At 36.6% G+C, this 20,603-nt stretch overlaps 1 pseudogene; it reads right to left on the reverse strand.

Annotated features, from left to right (window-relative positions):
- LOC122708047 overlaps positions 1-20,603 on the reverse strand; it is an 81,351-nt pseudogene that overhangs the window by 44,779 nt on the left and 15,969 nt on the right.

The following is a 20,603-nucleotide window of genomic DNA, read 5'->3' on the forward strand; positions in this document are numbered from 1 at the left end:
TGCAGAAGATGTGGTGCATATATACAATGAAGTGTTACTCAGTCATAAAAAGGAATAGGGTTGTGCAATTTGCAGAGATGTGGATAGACCTAGAGACTGTCATACAGAGTAAGGCAAGTCAGAAAGAGAAAAATAAATATTGTATAATATTGCTTATACATGTAATATAGAAAATGCCACAGATGAACTTATTTGCAAAGCAGAAATAGAGACACAGGCATAGAGAATAGAAGTATGGATACTGAGGGGAGGTGGGATAAATTGGGAGATTGGTCTTGATATATATACACTATTGTGTAAAAAAAATAGGTAACTAGTGAAAACATAAGTTTAAAAATAAAAGTGACAAGTTTTTTCAAGGTTTTCAACATTTTCATTGATCTCTGAAAATAACTTTAAATGTATTGGCATTACACTGGAAACTAAGAGTATTTTCCACATTTTGTAAAAGGAAAATATATCTGCTACCTATAGCTTATTTTTTAAAAACCTGAAACTAACAGTGATATTAATGCTTTATTAAGCTGTAACTGGAAAACAGTCAACTGAATGTATTTAAAATGAGGTTTGAATCTGAAAAACATCACCATATGTAAAATTATGAAAATAATGATGTTCCCCAAGTTTCCTCGTAATACAAGTAAGACTCTTCTAAACATTCTGGAGCTATAATCTAGCTTTTCTGTGACATATTTTCTATTCACATTTTCATGAGCATATTCATATGACCCATAATCTATACAATGACTTTTTGCACTGTGGAACTCAAGAGACATAGAAAACTATTCATTTTCTCCTTTTAGGTGACTATCTGATAATTTTTTCATTAAGATATTCTTATGGTTATCTCATGTACAGACGATTTTAACCAGTCGATTCAATAAAAAAAATACACACACTCTGCACACTTGGGCCTACCAGGGTCCCTGCAAGCCAAGCAGCTGCACAACCTTCATGCCCAACTCTCTCTGGGGCAGAGATGCCACAGGCAAAAAAATCTTGGGCTATGCGCACAGGGTCGCTTCAGTCAGGTCCAACTCGACTCTCTTATGACTGTGGCCTGCCAGGCTTCTCTGTAGGGGGTTCTCCAGGCAAGAATATTGGAGTGTACTGGCCAATACTAGTTGCTATACCCTTCTAGAGCACCATATTTCCTGCTGCCCTATATGCCAACTCCCCTGAGTACCTGGTGCTGCCAGAACCCCTGTGACCCAAGCAGCTGCACCATCCACATCTGGCCCTCACAGGGGCCAAGTCCTCCAGGGCAGCCTCAGGAGCAAACCCCAGTGGACGACCCACAAGCAGAGGTGGAAATAAAACCATAGTTGAAACCCAGGGGTAGTGTGGCAAAGGAAGAAGACCCAAAATCTTCCCACCAGCTGTACAACTGGCACATTAAATCCACATGATCAACTAGGCAGACTCTGCATCTATGGAACATATAAAAAAAACATTGAGAGCTCCCACAAAAGAAAACTCACTAGTTCTGATAGCTATAGATGTTGGAGGCAAGAACACACAGGAGTAGGACCAGATTAGAATCTGAGGTGCCCTCACAACAGGTCCAGAGATCAGTACAGAGTTGGAGGGCATCCTAGGGAAGTGGGGTGGACTGTGACTCCTAGAGAGGGAAAGGACTCTGACAGCACTGACTCATGAAAAACATTTACTATTCTTATGTTTTGACTAGTTTTGTAGAATCTTTTGGATTTTTTTTCCCTCCCTCCCATTGTAGTTATCAATTTGATTGGCACTATGAAATATAATCTAATTGCAAGCACTGAAATTGAAGCTATGATCAACAATCTCCCAAAAAACAAAAGCCAAGTACAAGATGACTTCACAGGGGAATAATATCAAACATTTAGCAAACATTTATACTTCTAAAACTCTGCCAAAAAATTGCAGAGGAAGGAACACTTCTAAATTCATTCTCGAGACCACCATCACTCTGAAAGCAAAACCAGACAAAGACAATACAAAAAAAGAAAACTACAGGCCAATAAAACTGATAAAAATAAATGCAAAAATCCTCAACAAAATTTTAGCAAACAGAATTCAGCAAGACCTCAAAAAAAAACAAAAACAAAAACAAAAAACTCATACACCATGATCAAGTTGGGTTTATTCCATGGATGCAAGGATTCTTCAATATATGCAGATCAATCAATGTGATACACCATACTAACAAATTGAAAGATAAAAACCATATGATCATCTCAATAGATGCATAAAAAGCCTTTGACAAAATTCAGCACCCATTTATTAATAAAACTCTTCAAAAATGGGCATAAAGGAACCTACCTCAACACAGTAAAGGCAATATATGATAAGACTACAGCAAACATTATTCTCAATGGTAAAAAACTGAAAGCATTCCCCTTAAGATCAGAAACAAGACCAGGGTGTCCACTTTCACCACTATTATTCAACATAGTTCTGGAAGTCCTAGCTACAGCTATCAGAGAAGAAAAAGAAATAAAAGGAATCCAGACTGGAGAAGAAGTAAAGCTCTCACTGTTTGCAGATGACATGATACTGTATGTAGAAAACCCTAAAGATAGTATCAAAAAATTACTAGAGCTAATCAGTGAAGTTAGCAAAGCTGCAGGATACAAAATCGATACACAGAAATCACTTGTATTTCTATATACTAGCAATGAAAAATCAGAAAGAGAAAGTAAGGAATTGATCCCATTCACCACTGCAACAAAAAGAATTAAATATCTGGGAATAAACTTACCTAAGGAGACAAAATAACTGTACACAGAAAATTGTAAGACATTGATGAAAGAAATCAAAGGTGACATAAGCAGATGGAGAGATATTCCATGTTCCTGGATAGGATGCATCAATATTGTGAAAATGACTATATACCAAATGCAATCTACAGATTCAATGCTATCCCTATCAAATTGCCAATGGCATTTTTCACAGAAATAAAACAAAAAATTTCACAATTCATATGGAAACACAAAAGAAACCCAAATAGCCAAAGCAGTCTTGAGAAAGAAGAATGGAACTGGAGGAATCAACCTTTCTGACTTCAGGTTATACTACAAAATACAGTCATCAAGACAGTATGGTACTGGCACAAAAACAGAAGTGTAGACCAATGGAATAATATAGAACCCCCAGAAATAAAGCCATGCACCTATGGGCATCTAATTTTTGACAAAGGAGGCAAGAATATACAATGGGGCAAAGACAGCCTCTTTAATAATAGGTGCTGGGAAAACTGGATAACTACATGTAAAAGAATGAAATTAAACACTTCCTAATACCAGACACAAAGATAAACTCAAAATGGATTAAATACCTAAATGTAGGACCAGAAACTATAAAACTCTTAGAGGAAAACATAGGCAGAACACTTGATGACATAAATCAAAGCAAGATCCTCTATGACCACCTCCTAGAGTAACAGAAATAAAAGCAAAAGTAAACAAGTGGGACCTGATTAAACTTAAAAGCTTTTGTACAGCAAAGGAAACTATAAGCAAGGTGGAAAGGCAACCCTCAGAACAGGAGAAAATAATAGCAAATGAAACAACTGACAAAGGATTAATTTCCAAAATATACAAGCAGCTCATACAACTCAATGCCAGAAAAACAAACAACCCAATCAAAAAGTGGGGAAGAGACCTAAACAGACATTTTTCCAAGAAGACATACAGATGGCTAACAAACACATGAAAAGATACTCAATATCACTCATTATTAGAGAAATGCAAATCAAAACTATGAGATATCACCTCACACTGGTCAGAATAACTCTCATCAAAAAGTCTACAAACAATAAATGCTGGAGAGCGTGTGGAAAAAAGAGAACACTCTTGCACTGTTGGTGGGAAAGTAAATTCATACAGCCACTAGGGAAGACAGTATGGAGATTTCTTAAGAAACTAGGAATAAAACCACCATATGACCCAGGAATCTCACACCTAGGCATATACCCTGAGGAAAACAAAACTGAAAAAGACACATGTATCCCATTGTTCATTGCAGCACTATTTCCAATAGCTAGAACATGGAAGCAACCTAGATGTCCATCGACAGATGAATGGATAAAGAAATTGTGGTTCATATACACAATGGAATATTACTCAGCCATAAAAAAGAACACATTTGAGTCAGTTCTGATGAGGCAGATGAACCTAGAACCTATTATACAGAGTGAAGTGAGTCAGAAGAAGAAAGATAAACATCATATTCTAACACACATATACCAAATCTAGAAAAATGGTACTGAAGAATTTATTTACAGGGCAGCAGTGGAGAAACAGACCTAGAGAATAGACTTATGGACATGGGGAGAGGGGAGGAGAGGGTGAGATGTATGGACAGAGTAACATGGAAACTTACATTACTATATGTACCACAACTTCTTTATCACTGATTAAATATATAAATATATAACTTTATTTTAATATATTAATGACCTATAAATAGAAAAGCAATCTGATATATTTAGAAATCTAAAGGATCCTGTCTCATGACTCTGATGACAATTGATTTGTTCTGATAAGTGGTACTGAAAATAGGAATTTGGTTTGCATAGTGTCCTCACCTACTCACTGAGGTGGAGAGCTCCACTTTCCCATATGGCATGTTATTACATCTTCCTCAGATATCCTGAAGCCTTCATCACAAGTATAACTTAACTTCGTGCTGCATGCATGCAGCCTTTGTTCATGTATTTCTCCCCTTTTGTCTGCAGAGTTAGATGATTTAATGGCTCTATAGTCTACTTGAGATGGTTGAGAACATCCGTTTTTTTCCTATATGAAGTACAGAGATCAAAGAGTAAAGTACAAATATAATCTTTAAATTAAAAATATTAATACAATCAAATATTACTTTAGATTTTAATATAAGAACAATTTGAACCAGTTAAAGAATTTAAAAACTGGCAAGTATTTGAAACTTGAAAGCTATTTGTCTCCACAAACACTATATATGCTACTATCCACTTGTTCAATATCTCCCTTTATCCTTTTTTAAATAATTTTTTATTGAAATATTGGATGTATAACAGTATGCTAGCTTCAAATATGTTATAAAATCATTTTGCTTTTATATACATTATAAAATGACTACCAGTATATCTAGTAACAACCTGTCCCTAATAAATTTATTACAGTATTATTGACCATATTCTGTATCCTGTATATTACATCCCTCTGGTTCCTTTACTACATAACTGGAGTTTGTATTTCTAAATCCCCTGCAACTATTTTTCCAACCCCATCTCCCTTCTTGCAACAACATTAATTTTTTTGTGTCTGTATGAGCTTGTTTTCCTTTGATTTTGTTTTATTTTTAGATTCCACAAACAAGTGAGATCATGTGGCATTTGTCTTTTCATATCTTACCTACTTCACTTAGAATAATACGTCCTAGACACATTCATATTGCTGCAAATGGAAACGTTTCATATTTTATGGCTCAGTCATAGTTCATTTTGTGTGTATATGTAAAACATCTACTTTATCTATTCATGTATCAATGGACTCAGGTTGCTTCCTAGCCTTGGTTATTGTACATAATGCTGCAATGAACATTGGAGTGCATATATCTTTTCAGATTAGTGTTTTTGGTTCCTCTGAAGAAATACCCAGAAGTGGAATTGCTGGATCATATGGCAGTTCTATGTTTAATTTTTAAAGGAAACTCCATGCTCTTTTCCATAGAGACACTACCAATTTCCAATCCCACCAACAGTGCACAAAGATTCCCTTTTCTCCATATCTTTGCAAACACTTGATGTTCTTTTCATGATAGCCATTATGACAGGTGTGACGGGACATCACACTATGGCTGTAATATGCTTTTCCTGGATACTGTAGTCTTGGTTGTAAGTTTTTTTCCCCTTCATCACTTTGTGTATGTTGTACCAGTCCCTTGTGATCTGACAAGATTCTTCAGAAGCTGCTGTTACTTGTAAAGTTCCCCTTGTATGTAACTAGTGGTTTCTTTCTTGACGGAGAAGAGGGTGACAGAGGATGAGATGGTTGGACGACATCACCGATTCAATGGACATGAACTTGGGCAAACTTTGGGAGACAGTAAGAGACAGGGAAGCATGACATGTTGCAGTCCATGGGGTTGCGAAGAGTCAGACATGACTTGGCAACTGAATAACAATAACATTTTTTTCCCATTTAAATGATAATGTGTCCTGATGTGAACTTATTTGGGTTCATCTATTTTGGGGACTCTGATTTCTAGACCTGGAAGACTGTTTCCTTCCTGAGGTTAGAAAGATTCAGTTATTGTTTCTTCAAATAAGACTCTGTCTCTCTCTATAATGAGAAAGGTACTACACTGGACGTTTCCTCACATGTCCCTTAACCTATCCTCATTTTTAAAATTCTTTTTTCTTTTTCCTATGCTGTTTGGGAAGCTTCCACTATCCTGTCTTCCAGATCTCTGATTCTTTCTTCTGAATCCCCTAACCTACTGCTGGTTTTCTCAGGTGTATTTTTCATTTCAGCTACTGTATCCTTCAGCTCTGTTTAGTTCTTCCTTATATTTTCTTATTTTTAAAATTCTTACTGTTTTCATCCATTCTTCTCTAGAGTCAATTGAACATCTTTATGGTCATTACCTTGAAAGCTTTATTGGGTAGATTGCTTATCTTAACTTTGTTTAGTGTTTTGTTTTGTTTTGTTTTCTGAGATTTTTGTCTTGTTCCTTCATTTGGAATGCATTTCTCTGTCTCCTCATTTTACCTGTTTATTTCTAAGCATTAGGTATGTTCCTGATCTTGGACAAGTGGTCTTATGTAGGAGAAGTCTTTGGGGCCCAGCAGAATGCTCCTCTCTGTAGGATCTGGGCAGCAGATCTACATGCTATAAGGGAGCTCTTCTGTTGTATCAAGGCTAACTAAACTGTGTGCACTGGTAGGCAAGGCTCCCAACCCCTCCCCAGTTGGCTACCAGCCCCTTCCTCATGTGGCGGCTACCAGCCCACTCATAGGCAGGATGAAGTGCTGATGGAGCTGGCTTCAGGCCCTAAGCATACTTGGGCTGATGTCACACCCAAGAGCAGGGTGAGATGCAGGTGTAGCAGCTGTGGAGCCCAGCAGAGTCTGGGGCTGGTGCTGTCATGCTGGTGAGTTGTTAAGCCTCTGGTGCTAGTAAGCTATGTGTGTGTGTGTTGGGGAGAACTCTAAAGTGGCACTTGTCTCTCACGATGGCTGGCACCAACATCTATGATCCCAGTTGTCTCCTATCCCTCTAGGAGTTTCACAAAGATAAGCAAATTAGTCTAACCCAAGCCTCTTTCCCATTGATGCCTCTTCACTGGGGCACAGAGCACGTAAGATTTCTGTGTGCCTTTAAAGAGCAGCAGCTCTGTTTTCTACGGCCCTCTGGCTTTCTTGTGCACAAGTTACACTGGACTTCTAGGCCAGAATTTCTGGGGCTTATCCTTCAGGACCATGACTCCCCGGCTGGGCAGCCCAGTTGCCCTTCATTCTTGTCCTTTTGATCATTAGAAATAAAATTTGCATAGATATAAATTTTATCTGTTATTTACACAGTAGCCCAGAGAGTTTGTCTGTGTTTCACATCAGAAGTGAAAGAGGGTTCATCAGTTTATATACCTAAAGTGTGATTTACTGTTTCAAGATGAATTGGAAGAGATAGAGAGGTCTTCATCTTGCTGATCCATACAAAGCTTGCATGCGAACTCAGTCTCTTAATCATGTCCAACTCTTTGCGCCCACCAGGTTCCTCTGTCCATGGGATTGCCCCAGCAAGAACACTGGAGTGGGTTGCCATTATCTCCTGCAGGGGATCTTCCTGACCTAGGGTTTGACTCCTTGTCTCCTGCATATCCTGTATTGCAAGAGGATTCTTTACCGCCAAGCCACCACAGAAGGATACAAAGCTTAGAGGAGTATTAATCTTCTTTAAAGAATGTTTAAAACAAACTTATGCACTACTTACCAATGCAAAGTGGAATTGACTGCCATCTCCCATCCTTGCACACAATGTCTTCTGCATCTTGAATTAGATATTTTTCTTTACATAGAATAGATATTTTTTCTCCATCCTGATATTTCACTGTATTTTTCATATCTTGAACATTTTGAATCTTAGGTGGAGGTGGGTATTCGTGCTTCTGAAAATATTAAAATTGATTTATTGATTAAAAATTATGTTAAGTATTAAAGGAGTAATTTTAAATAAACAGAAAGCTCTAAAAATATATCTTAAATGATTAACAATATAGCACTCTTAAGTAAATTTTAAAGCTTGTTTAGCACTTTAATATATTACATTTGGTTCACAGCTTGTGATTTTCTTGTAGTTTCTTCCTTTTGTCCTTCCTGTGGTCAATCTTACATGCTTCATATAAAACTGATTTTAATTATTTGTAACATTTAGGAAGTTCTAAGTGAATTTCTCACTCAATTATAGGCAGTAAGGAAGAATTGATATCAGGGTCTTTTTCTTAAAATGGGTATCCATGATCAGATATATTGGAATTGGATTGAAGCACTCACAAGATTTTCTACCTGTGGGAGCTGGTTAGCCAGAAAAGAAACTACATTTAGTTAACAATCAATTAATCTGATACATATTCTTGACCAAAGTAAGAATCAGATATGTTCACTGGATTTTAGAGTGTATTGTTTACAGTTCAGTACTCTCCTGGAGGTACAACTAGTTTGCCTGCACTGTTAAAGGATATATATACATTGATGAATGCACCTACTTTAACAGATCAGCAAGACTGGCTTTTGGTACATGACCAGAGGGTATAAAATATCCCTCTGTAAACTGTATCTGAGACCTTCAAATAGAGATACCTCAGATATCCAATTCATAATCTGAAGACAAACCATGTTCTGCTCAGCTGAAGGAAGACTGCATGAATACACCTGGAAGATTTTGGAGCCCTCTATGACTCCTTGGTTTTGCTTTCTCCTGTCATACTGCACTTTTATTTCATTAGAAGCCTTATGCAAGTATAGACTGGAAAGTCTTATAAATCCTTTCAGGTATCCAACAATTTGTATTGAATTAAGGGAAATATTTGATGAAATACAATTTATTCATTAGTAATATCATCAGATTTTCTATTTTGATGTAATTCAATAGAAGCATTTTATATTTCATAAAAATATTTTTCTTATTTCTGTTTTAACTATCTTGACATTTTTATGATGTGTATTCTCTACAAGTTATTTTCATTTGTGTCTGATGTTTAAACATTTTTGTCCTAATGAGAGGGTAACAGGCAGGAAGGCCAGGGGGTCTCCAAATGGAGGAAAGAGGCTGCAAGTGCCAGACATTTTTATCTCTGTTAAGCGGCAGGAAGAAACAAACCAGCGATATGTTTTTCCTTCTCTATACAAATTTAAAAGGAGGTTTCTCTTAAAATGCTGTGTTGTCGGGACACCTGGTCTCACCTAAAGCTAACTACTCTCAAACCTTGAGTTAACCAATACATTTATTTTTCTTATGGAGATGTTGTCTTAAGCTATGTTAATGTATCCCAGACTCTATCTTCAAGTTGGTTCCGCCAAACGGCCTAACTTAATTACTCAGGTACTGTTCCCCTAATCTATGTAAACGAAACTATTTGTTGGTATTCTGCCCTTCTACAAGATTCAAGTCAATTGTTTTATGGCCAGGGATGAATTATCTGGTGCCATTCTAAGTTTTATGACATTCCTTTTTTTTCATTAACAGACTGTGAGTGACTATATAACATACAGCTAAAGACTAGCAGGGGGGTACTCTTTTGCCCCCTTCTGATGCCTATGTCAGAAGCTTTCTCTATCTCCTTTATACTTTAATAAAACTTTATTACACAAAATCTCTGAGCGATCCAGCCTCGTCTCTGGCCCCGGATTGAATTCGTCTCCTCCGGAGGCCAAGAATCCCGGCGTCTTATCGTTCAGCAACAACCTTTCACTGATAATCTTTGTACTTGTTAAAAAGGCTTGAAAATTCGGTCTATCCATGGCATTTCCTTGTAAACAGAATATTTTGCAAATCAGCTATTTATGCTTTTAATCTTATTATAAAAATGACTTTTCAATTTTAATTTTATTTTTTTCTTTCCTTTATGTTCTTTGGGTGTATGTTCTTTTCTAGTTTCTAGATTGCACTTCCTATTACTTAATTTCCATTTTTTGGTAAAGCATGTTTTAATCTATTGATATCTTTGGTTTTGCTGTATACCATAGATTTCAAAGTATACTGTTTTCATTTTACTTAATTTAACATATTTTCTGTTAATAAATCAGAATTTTTTTTAATTTTTAAGATTTGTGATATGAGTATATAAGTCATGTAGTTAACTCTCTTCTAATTTTGCAATTGCTTTTAATATAGAGAGAATAATTAGAGGACATTGATTACTTGAAATTTATGATTTTCACATGAAAATCATGTTTTAAATTAGTTAACTATGTTTCAATAAGTTAATGTATACTTCCAGAGAAAGCATATTATGAAAAATAAGAACACATATTTTATCATTATAAAAAGTTAATTCACAAGGACTAAGCAATTATAAATGTATAATGTATCTAAAAATATATTAAGATACATGAAACAAGGATGAATAGAAATGAAAAAAGAAATAGACACATCCACAACCCTTGTTAGCAATTCTGAGGGCCTTCCTCCTCTGACTGATACTACAACTAGAAATAAACATTTTAAGGCATAGATACATTTTCAGAACACTATGAATCATGTTAACCTGATCAAGCAACTAGAATATGCATATACTTTACAAGAAAATGGATACATCACAAAAATAGACAACATGCTGTGCAACAAAGAAAGAATAAATTTCAAAATATTAAAAATTTACAGTGTTTCTATGAAAAGTGAATTAGATTAGAAATCAATAACAATAAATTATCTACGCAAACACCCATGATACTCACAAACTGTATACAGTAAATACATATAGTTCTCCAAATAAAAATAATATTACAGTTATAGTTGTTAATGGAGAATAAATTATTTAGAAAATCATAAATATGTGAGAATTAAAAAACAAACTTCTTTTTAATGGCTGAACAATATTCCATTGTACTCAGCCATTAAAAAGAATATATTTGAATCAGTTCTAATGAGATGGATGAAACTGGAGCCCATTATACAGTGTGAAGTAAGCCAGAAAAATAAACACCAATACAGTATACTAATGCATATATATGGAATTTGAAAAGATGGTAATGATAACCCTATATGCAGGACAGAAAAAGAGACACAGATGTATAGAACAGACTTTTGGACTCTGTGGGAGAAGGCCAGGGTGGGATGATCTGAGAGAATAGCATTGAAACATGTATACTATTAAGTGTGAAACAGATTGCCAGCACAGGTTGGATGCATGAGACATTTGCTCAGGGCTGGTGCACTGGGAAGACCCAAAGGGATGGGAAGGGGAGAGAAGTGGGAAGGGGGATCAGGATGGGGAACACATGTAAATCCATGGCTGATTCATTTCAATGTATGGAAAAAACCACTACAATTTTATAAAGTAATTCAGTTCAGTTCAGTCGCTCAGTCGTGTCCGACTCTTTGCGACCCCATGAATCGCAGCATGCCAGGCCTCCCTGTCCATCACCAACTCCCGGAGTTTACTCAAACTCATGCCCTTCGAGTCGGTGATGCCATCCAGCCATCTCATCCTCTGTCGTCACATTTTCCTCCTGCCCCCAATCCCTCGCAGCATCAGGGTCTTTTCCAATGAGTCAACTCTTCGCATGAGGTGGCCAAAGTACTGGAGTTTCAGCTTCAGCATCAGTCCTTCCAATGAACACCCAGGACTAATCTCTTCTAGGATGGATTGGTTGGATCTCCTTGCAGTCCAAGGGACTCTAAAGAGTCTTCTCCCACACCATAGTTCAAAAGCATCAATTTTTGGGCACTCAGCTTTCTTCACAGTCCAACTCTCACATCCATGCATGACCTCTGGAAAAACCATAGCCTTGACCAGACGGACCTTTGTTGGCAAAGTAATGTCTCTGCTTTTTAATATGCTATCCAGGTTGGTCATAACTTTCCTTCCAGAGAGTAAGCGTCTTTTAATTTCATGGCTGCAGTCACCATCTGCAGTGATTTTGGAGCCCCCCCCCCAAAAAAAAATAAATAAATAAAGTCTAACACTGTTTCCACTGTCTCCCTATCTATTTCCCATGAAGTGATGGGACCAGATGCCATGATCTTAGTTTTCTGAATGTTGAGCCTTAAGTCAACTTTTTCACTCTCCTCTTTCACTTTCATCAAGAGGCTTTTTAGTTCCTCTTCACTCTTTGCCACAAGGATGGTGTCATCTGCATATCTGAGGTTACTGATATTTCTCCCGGCAATCCTGATTCCAGCCTATACTTCCCCTAGCCCAGCGTTTCTCATGATGTACTCTGCATATAATTAAACAAACAGGGTGACAATATACAGCCTTGATGTACTCCTTTTCCTATTTGGAACCAGTCTGTTGTTCTATGTCCAGTTCTAACTGTTGCTTCCTGACCTGCATATAGGTTTCTCAAGAGGCAGGTCTGGTGGTCTGGCATTCCCATCTCTTGAAGAATTTTCCACAGTTTATTGTGATCCACACAGTCAAAGGCTTTGGCATAGTCAATAAAGCAGAAATGTAAAGTAATTAGCCTTCAACTAATAAAAAATAAATGAAAAAATAAATTAATAAATAAAAAATAAAAAAACACACTTCTAAACAACTGTCATGTCAAAGAAGTCACTGGGAACATTAGAAAATATTTCACATAGAATCAAATGAAAATAAAAGTGTTTTGTGGCACAGGTAAAGCAATACTTAGAAGTGAAAAAAGGTAGTTGTACAGGTTTGCATTTTAAAATGTAGGATGGTTTAAGTCAAGGTTTTAATTTTATATCTTTAGAAATGAGAGAGTAAAATTAAAATCAAGTGATTAGAAAAAAGGAAAATTAAATCCACAGAAGAGAAAAAATTGAGAAAGATTAATAGAAAAGAGAAAACAGAAGAAATTAGCATAACTAGAAATCATAAATATTAACAAAGAAAAATTAGAGAAGAGAGAATATGGAGGAAATTAGGAGTGTTAAAAATGGTTATTTGAAAATAATAATATTGAAAAATAAAACTCTGATCTCAAAATTAAGGAGGGAAACAACTATCAATACCAAGAATGAAAGAAGCAAAAAATATATTATAGAATTAAAAGAAAAATAGAAGGTTCAGTGACTATTAGAAATGATTTTACATCAATCAATTTCATAAGTTAGGTAAAATGGAGATATTTCTTGAAAAATACAACTTTGACACAGTGATAAGACAATGTAGAAAATGTGAACAGCATACTCCCTATTAAAGAAATTGAGTTCTTCATCAAGGGAATGTTTCAAAGAAGCAAATTGCTTATCAGATGTTGTGTGTGTTCAGTTGTGTCAGACTATTTCCAACCCCATGGACTGCAGCCTGCCAGGTTTCTCTGACCGTGGGATTCTACAAGCAAGAATACTTGGGGAGTGGATAGGCATTCCTTTCTCTGGGGGATTTTCCCAATCCAGGGATTGAACCTGGATCTCCCACATTGGAAGCAGATTCTTTACTGCCTGAGCCCCCAGGGAAGCCTACTGGTATGTCTGGAAAAACAGAAGCAGAAATAAAGAGACATACCGTGCTTATGATTTGAAAATTCAATATGCTAAAGATGTCAATTCTCCATAATTTATTTCTCATTACAAAGCCATCCCTCTCCATACACAAACCAGTATTTTAATTTTTAAAATGTATGTTTTCCCTGAAATTTCTATGTTAAAGACCAGAATAACTAAAGTAATTTTGAGTGAGAGGAACTTGGAAACAGCAACCAGAATTCCAGTCTACTAAAAAGCTAGTTATGAAGGTAATTTGGCAAGAGTGAAGATAGATAAATGACAGTCAAAAGTTCAGAAATAAATCAACATTTTCATAGTTAACTGATTTTCATTTCAAAGTCTTTTCCACACATATTGGTAAAATAATTGACAATCCATCCATAAAAATCAACTCCTACTTTATGCACTTCTCAAATGTTAATATAAGATAGATAATATACTTAAATATATTCACATAAAACTATAAAGTTTCTAAAAGAAAATGTAGAACATATGTACTTCATCACCTGTAAATGATACTTGTTTCCTTAAAGATGCAATTGTGTAGTGAGCTCTCTTTTAAGTTTATATTTGCTATTAATTTAGAATAATTTTCAGACATGAATTTCCTGAAATTTGTTGGGAATTCCTTCATCATATGAAATAATAAATTGTTTTAAAATTAGCTATATTTAATAAGTTAATATATTTCCAGACAAGGTGTATGACAAAATTAAAAAATATTTTTATAATTGTAAAAAAACATTAATTCACAAGAACTAAGCAATCATAGATATATAATGTATAATATACAATGCTGTGCTTAGTCACTCAGTCGTGTCCAACTCTTTGTGACCCCATGGACTGCTCTGTCCTTGGGGATTCTCCAGACAAGAATATTGGAGTGGGCTGCCATGTCCTTCTTCAGGGGATCTTCCCATACCAGGGATTGAACCCAGGTCTCCCACATTGCAGGCAGATTCTTTACCAGTTGAGCTACCAGGGAAGCCCATAATACACAGTATACATTTTGTATTGAAATGGCAGTTTTTTAGAAGATTGTTGTTTAACTCCCAAATAGTTATGTTTTTCTAAATAATTTATTCTTCATTAACAGATTTACTGTGGTATAATTTTTATATAGGGAACTGTATATAAGGAAGAACTATAAGAGGTTGAATACTAGATGGTAGACTTAGTTTTATATCGGTTTGAAGCTTCTTTCTGAGTATTCCAGGCTTGTAGAAATTGGTAAAGTATTGTGGGTAGGGAATCAAGATGTCATAGAGTTGAAGAAGAGAAATACAGATCTGAAAAGTGGAAAACTGAAATGAACCTATTCAATTGGAATTCGTGGTGTCAATATGACTCAAGACTTTACAAGATAGCTAAACAAACAGATGACTAGATAGATACATAAATATATATATACATGTATAAATAGATGCAGAGATTGATACATAGATACATGCACAAATATATAATAGTTCAGCATAGGCATAAGCACATTTATGTGTAATACACAAAATCAGAAGCAATGGCTTTCCCATGGAAAGGAGCACATCTTTTGCCCAAATGTAAATTTAAAGTCACAAAGTCCCTGAGTGACTTGTCACATAGCTGACTAAAGCACATTAATTAATATTTAGAAACAGTGTTTTGGTTAGCTTCTAAGTTGCATTTTGGATGGAAAATTATTTGTAATGATAACTAAATTTCCTTGAATGAAACAAAGATACTACATTTAGAAGTAAGAAAGAAATAGAATACATTTTTGAAAACATTACAGACCAGAGTTTACCTTCTTTGTAGGTTGGTTTAGGATCCCATTCTCCATTTATACAGATTGAGTGTTTGTGTTCTGATTTTCCTCAACATTGGTAACTTTTGCTGGTGTTATGGTCATATTCAATCTTATATGATGGTTTTTCCTCAGGTGAAAATAATACTGACCCTTTACACTTCTTAAGTTAATCTGTTGCTATAAAATGAAAACATTCCCTTCAAAAGACTAATTTTAAGAACCAAATAGCTAATTAAAAAAAAAAAAATAGCTATGGAGTCACTAATATAATGAAATTAGAATTTGTGCTTACAAATTCCCCCAAGCAAGTTGCTACTGATCAAAGTTCATGAGATGAAAAATTATATATGAACCTGAGTCCTGCACCCAATTTTTGAAATTTCAGAGAGAATACCCATCCTAAAGATTTCTGTCTTTTGGATGGGAATAATTTGCATGATCTACGTAGCAAATAGTCATCACATGAATGAATTTGGTCCCAAACTTGAAATCTGTGCAAATGTTCACATTCATTTGCCTGTTGACCTTAAGCATCCCTGCATTATTAATTCACAATCTTAAAGCGTTAAAATAAAAACAATTATCTGTGGATATATAATTCCAAGTTGCTAGTTAATATATTTTTTCAAGAAATGTAATGAAACATAAAAAAACTAAATCCAAAATGCTTTGTATAGAATATTAACTTTTAAGCAAATCCTTTACCTGATCACCAAAAATCAACAAATACTTGAAATAAGAAAATGGGTACTTAAAGTTACAACATGTTTCCTATATATACACTTAGAGTCTTTGAGACACTGAGTTATATATCAAATCATTCTGTAATCCAATATAATGCCATGATAACAATTTTTTTCTAGCTCCAGGATAAGTTAAATATTGACTAAAACAGCATTTTAGTCAATAGAGTCAATTTAGCACTGAAATAGTACCTATTTCAAAAATTCAGTGCAAGTGGATATTCTTTATGAATTTGACAAAATATCAGTATAGGTCTTTGGTAGTGTTTGTTAATGATTTATTAGTGATAATAGTTAAGTGAGATGACCAGAATAAGGAAAAGTCAAGTATTAGTCAAAGAAAAGTGATTATTTCAAAATGAAACTCTGAAAAGATAAAATGAAATAAGGAGATGAATTCAAAACACACTAGAGTTTTGAGAATTAGCCCTATTTTTAAGATTTGTTCAGAGTGTTGCGGTGTCAGGAAGCATTTAACAGGAGGCTTCCTGTGTGCTGTTTTGGATCTGTCATGAATCCTCTGTTCCTAAGAGGAGAGGCAAGCCTCTCCCAGGGCTGAGGAATCAATGCATTTCCTTCATTAGCTTTTCTATATGGTGATAAGTAACTATTTACAAGCCTCTTTAGATATGGATCACCTTTTGGCCTTAGGGCCTCTATTGCTCTTTGCTTTCCTGGTAAATTTGTAAAGTCTGGTCTCTTGATCTTTATCTAAAGAAGCTACTGGTACATATACTCTTATAGAATTCAACAAAGCTCCCTTCTTCCATCAGAGTTTGGGTCCCCGTGTCTTTCTTTTTTTTTTTTCCATTTATTTTTATTAGTTGGAGGCTAATTACTTTACAATATTGTAGTGGTCTTTGTCATACACTGACATGAATCAGCCATGGATTTACATGTATTCCCCATCCCGATCCCCCCTCCCACCTCCCTCTCCACCCGACTCCTCTGGGTCTTCCCAGTGCACCAGGCCCGAGCACTTGTCTCAAGCATCCGTGTCTTTCTTTCTCTCTATTTCTGGCTGATTCCCTGGAGCATGAAGGCCGGCTGCGTAACCCAGGGAATATCAGCCACTTTCCTTCTTTCACTTTCTCATCATCAACTCTGGACCACCAGGTTCCGGTCCATTAAAGGACCCCAACATTGAGGGACACAAAACCAGTAGTATTCTTCAAGGAATGGTGACCGAAGGAAGATGTATATTCAAAAGGAGAAGGGGTGGCTGCTGGCAAGATCCTTTGATGGACTGGTTTCTGGAAGGAAAGTAACTTTTTTTTAGGAGAAAATAAGCATAGTAGGAAGAATGACAAGCTAGACTAGACAGAGTTACAAAATAAACCTTGAGAGAAGAAAACTGGAATAAGGTCTATTATAGCAAAGGGGGAACTACATTACACTGAATACAGGTAGAGGATTAACCTTTGCAAGGAAAACTCTGAGAACCAGAAAAGAGTAATAATTGAAGCAACATTTTGGCATAAGGTAGAATGAAAAGTTAAACGAGGTGAGGTCATTTGAGGAGATAAAAAAGGACAAAGATGAAGTTTGGTCTTGAAGAACTGGCAATACCTAAGACAGGAACGTGTTCATAAAAATGTAGGGATTAATAGGCAATGAAATTTACTGATAGACTAGATAAACTCCTATTGAACGCCTTCCATCTGTCACCTTGAAGGAGGAAACAGACAGAGCTGGACTCCGTCGTAGGCCAGGCTGTGAACATTAGGCTACATGTATGTTCACCCTTCCCAGTGGACTCTGAACTTTGTGCCTGGTGTCTATAGAAATGGCATGCCAATGGAAAACCAGATCCCCCGGATAAAAGAGCCTCAGAACTTGTACTTGGACTCTCCGTCGCTTAAAAGAATATGCTAATTATCTCTGTAATGGGACAAAGTGATAGATTCCACTATGTTTATCGGGATATGACCACAGGCCTATTGATAAATATCCACTGTTTATCTAGTCTTGTGACACATGCATCATGGGTTAACTTTGATCATATCTCTCTTTTATCTTGTCCAGACTAGTTTCAAGGAATTTGGGGAGGTGGGTTTGAGCAAGTACACTTAGGGTATATAAGGTTTTCACCAAAACTGGTGAGGGTCCTTGGCTGAGAGGAGACTCTGCCTTGGGCCCGCCGGTGTAATAAACTGCACTCCACTATCTGCATTGTCCTTCTGAGTGTTTGTTTCCCAGAATGCCTGGCTACAACAAGCTCATCTTTTGAGTATGGAAAATATGTCAGGGACCCCCACCCTCACAGAGCTTGAGCCGAAGCCCTACCTTCTTTTTGGAATAATTAATAATGAGAAATATAATGAACAAGTAAGGCTGGACATTTAGGGCTCTCTTCGAATGCAAAACCCAGAAAAACTCCAGAAAAGAGTCCATTCCAAGAGAAAAATGAAAGAGGGCAGGTAAGATTAATTCTCCTGGTCAGTTATCAAAGACTTAGTCATTCAAAGGTCAGGAGGAGTCTCTTACAAAGAAATGTGTCAGTCAGGGCAGGTTCCTGGCCTCAATCTAAGTGCATCCCATGACAGAGTTACCTACTGACAGGGAGGGCTTGAACCCACCCTCCCCCAAGCACAGTAACTTCTCTTTGCTGCTTTTGAAACAGATTTAGAAATGATCATTGTTAAAAGCTTTGAGAGAGGCAAAATTCCTACAGGAATGTATCAAATGGGTATTTTCTCATTTCAAATGGGTAGTTTCTTAAATCACAGGTTTTAAAAGAAACAGTATCATATCAAAGCAAAAATAGTATTTCTGCAATGATAGCTGTATTTTTATTGTAACTATTACTCACATTTTAATCACATGAGTACCTATCAGTAAGATTTAGCTTCATAATTGTTAAGATAAATGGCGTTCATATCAGAACAGAGGTGTATAAAATTCTATTGCTAGTTTATCTTTTTCCTCTTTAGACACATATTGAACTAGAAACAGTTGTTTTCAATCATAACAATTTAAGATCTGACATTCACAAGGATAACTCTAAATTTCAACATTATGGTGCAAATACTAAATGTCAATTTGAGATGTGTATTCTGATCAATGCGCTGAGGATTTTGGGTCCACCTCCACTAACACACGTGATTAATCTGGGTCCAGTCAATAACTTCAGATATGCAGATGACACTATTCTTATGGCAGAAAGTGAAGAACTAAAAAGCCTCTTGATGAAAGTGAAAAAGGAGAGTGAAAAGGTTGGCTTCAAGTTCAACATTCAGAAAACTAAGATCATGGCATCTGGTCCCATCACTTCATGGGAAATAGATGGGGAAACAGTGGGAACAGTGGCAGACTTTTTTTTTGGGGGGGGGCGCTCCAAAGTCACTGCAGATGGTGATTACAGCCATGAAGTTAAAAGAACTTACTCCTTGGGGGAAAGTTATGACTAACCTAGACAGCACATTAAAAAGCAGAGACATTACTTTGCCAACAAAGGTCCATCTGGTCAAGGCTATGGTCTTTCCAGTAGTCATGTATGGATGTGAGAGTTGGACTATAAAGAAATCTGAGCACCAAAGAATGGATGCTTTTGAATTGTGGTGTTGGAGAAGACTCCTGAGAGTCCCTTGACTGCAAGGAAATCCAACCAGTCCATTCTAAAGGAGATCAGTCCTGAGCATTCATTGGAAGGACTGATGTTGAAGATGAAACTCCAATACTTGGCCACCTGATACGAAGAACTGACTCATTTGAAAAGACTCTAACGTTGGGAAAGATTAAAGGTGGGAGGAGAAGGGGACCAGAGAGGATGAGATGGTTGGATGACATCACTGACTCAATGGACGTGAGTTTGGGTGAACACCGGGAGTTGGTGTTGGACAAGGAGGCCTGACTTGCTGCAGTCCATGGGGGTCACAAAGAGTCGGACATGACTGAGAGACTGAACTGTACTGAACTGAATCATTGTAAATGCTTCTCTGCAATTGAACTCTTACCAGTCTCCATGGTGATAGCGAGGAGCAACAGGCTTGACATTGCCGTGATCAAGGTCACGTTTATCTCCACAGGTGCACTCCTTCTCTGAAAACTCACAAAAATATGTTTGTCTTTAAAATATTATTTAAAAGTACACTTGGATACAAAAAAAGTGTTCATTTGCCTTAAATATTACTATTTAATACATTACCAATCAGTCAGTTCAGTCGCTCAGTCCTGTCCGACTCTTGGCGACTCCAGGAATCGCAGCACTCCATGCCTCCCTGTCCATCACCAACTCCCGGAGTTTACTCAAACTCATGTCCATCGAGTCGGTGATGCCATCCAACCATCTCATCCTTTGTCATCCCTTTCTCCTCCTGCCCCCAATTCCTCCTAGCATCAGGGTCTTTTTCAATGAGTCAACTCTTCGCATGAGGTGGCCAAAGTATTGGAGTCTCAGCTTCAGCATCAGTCCTTCCAATGAACACCCAGGACTGA

The sequence above is a fragment of the Cervus elaphus genome, chromosome 14, assembly GCF_910594005.1.
Source record: "Cervus elaphus chromosome 14, mCerEla1.1, whole genome shotgun sequence".
Lineage (NCBI taxonomy): Eukaryota > Metazoa > Chordata > Mammalia > Artiodactyla > Cervidae > Cervus > Cervus elaphus.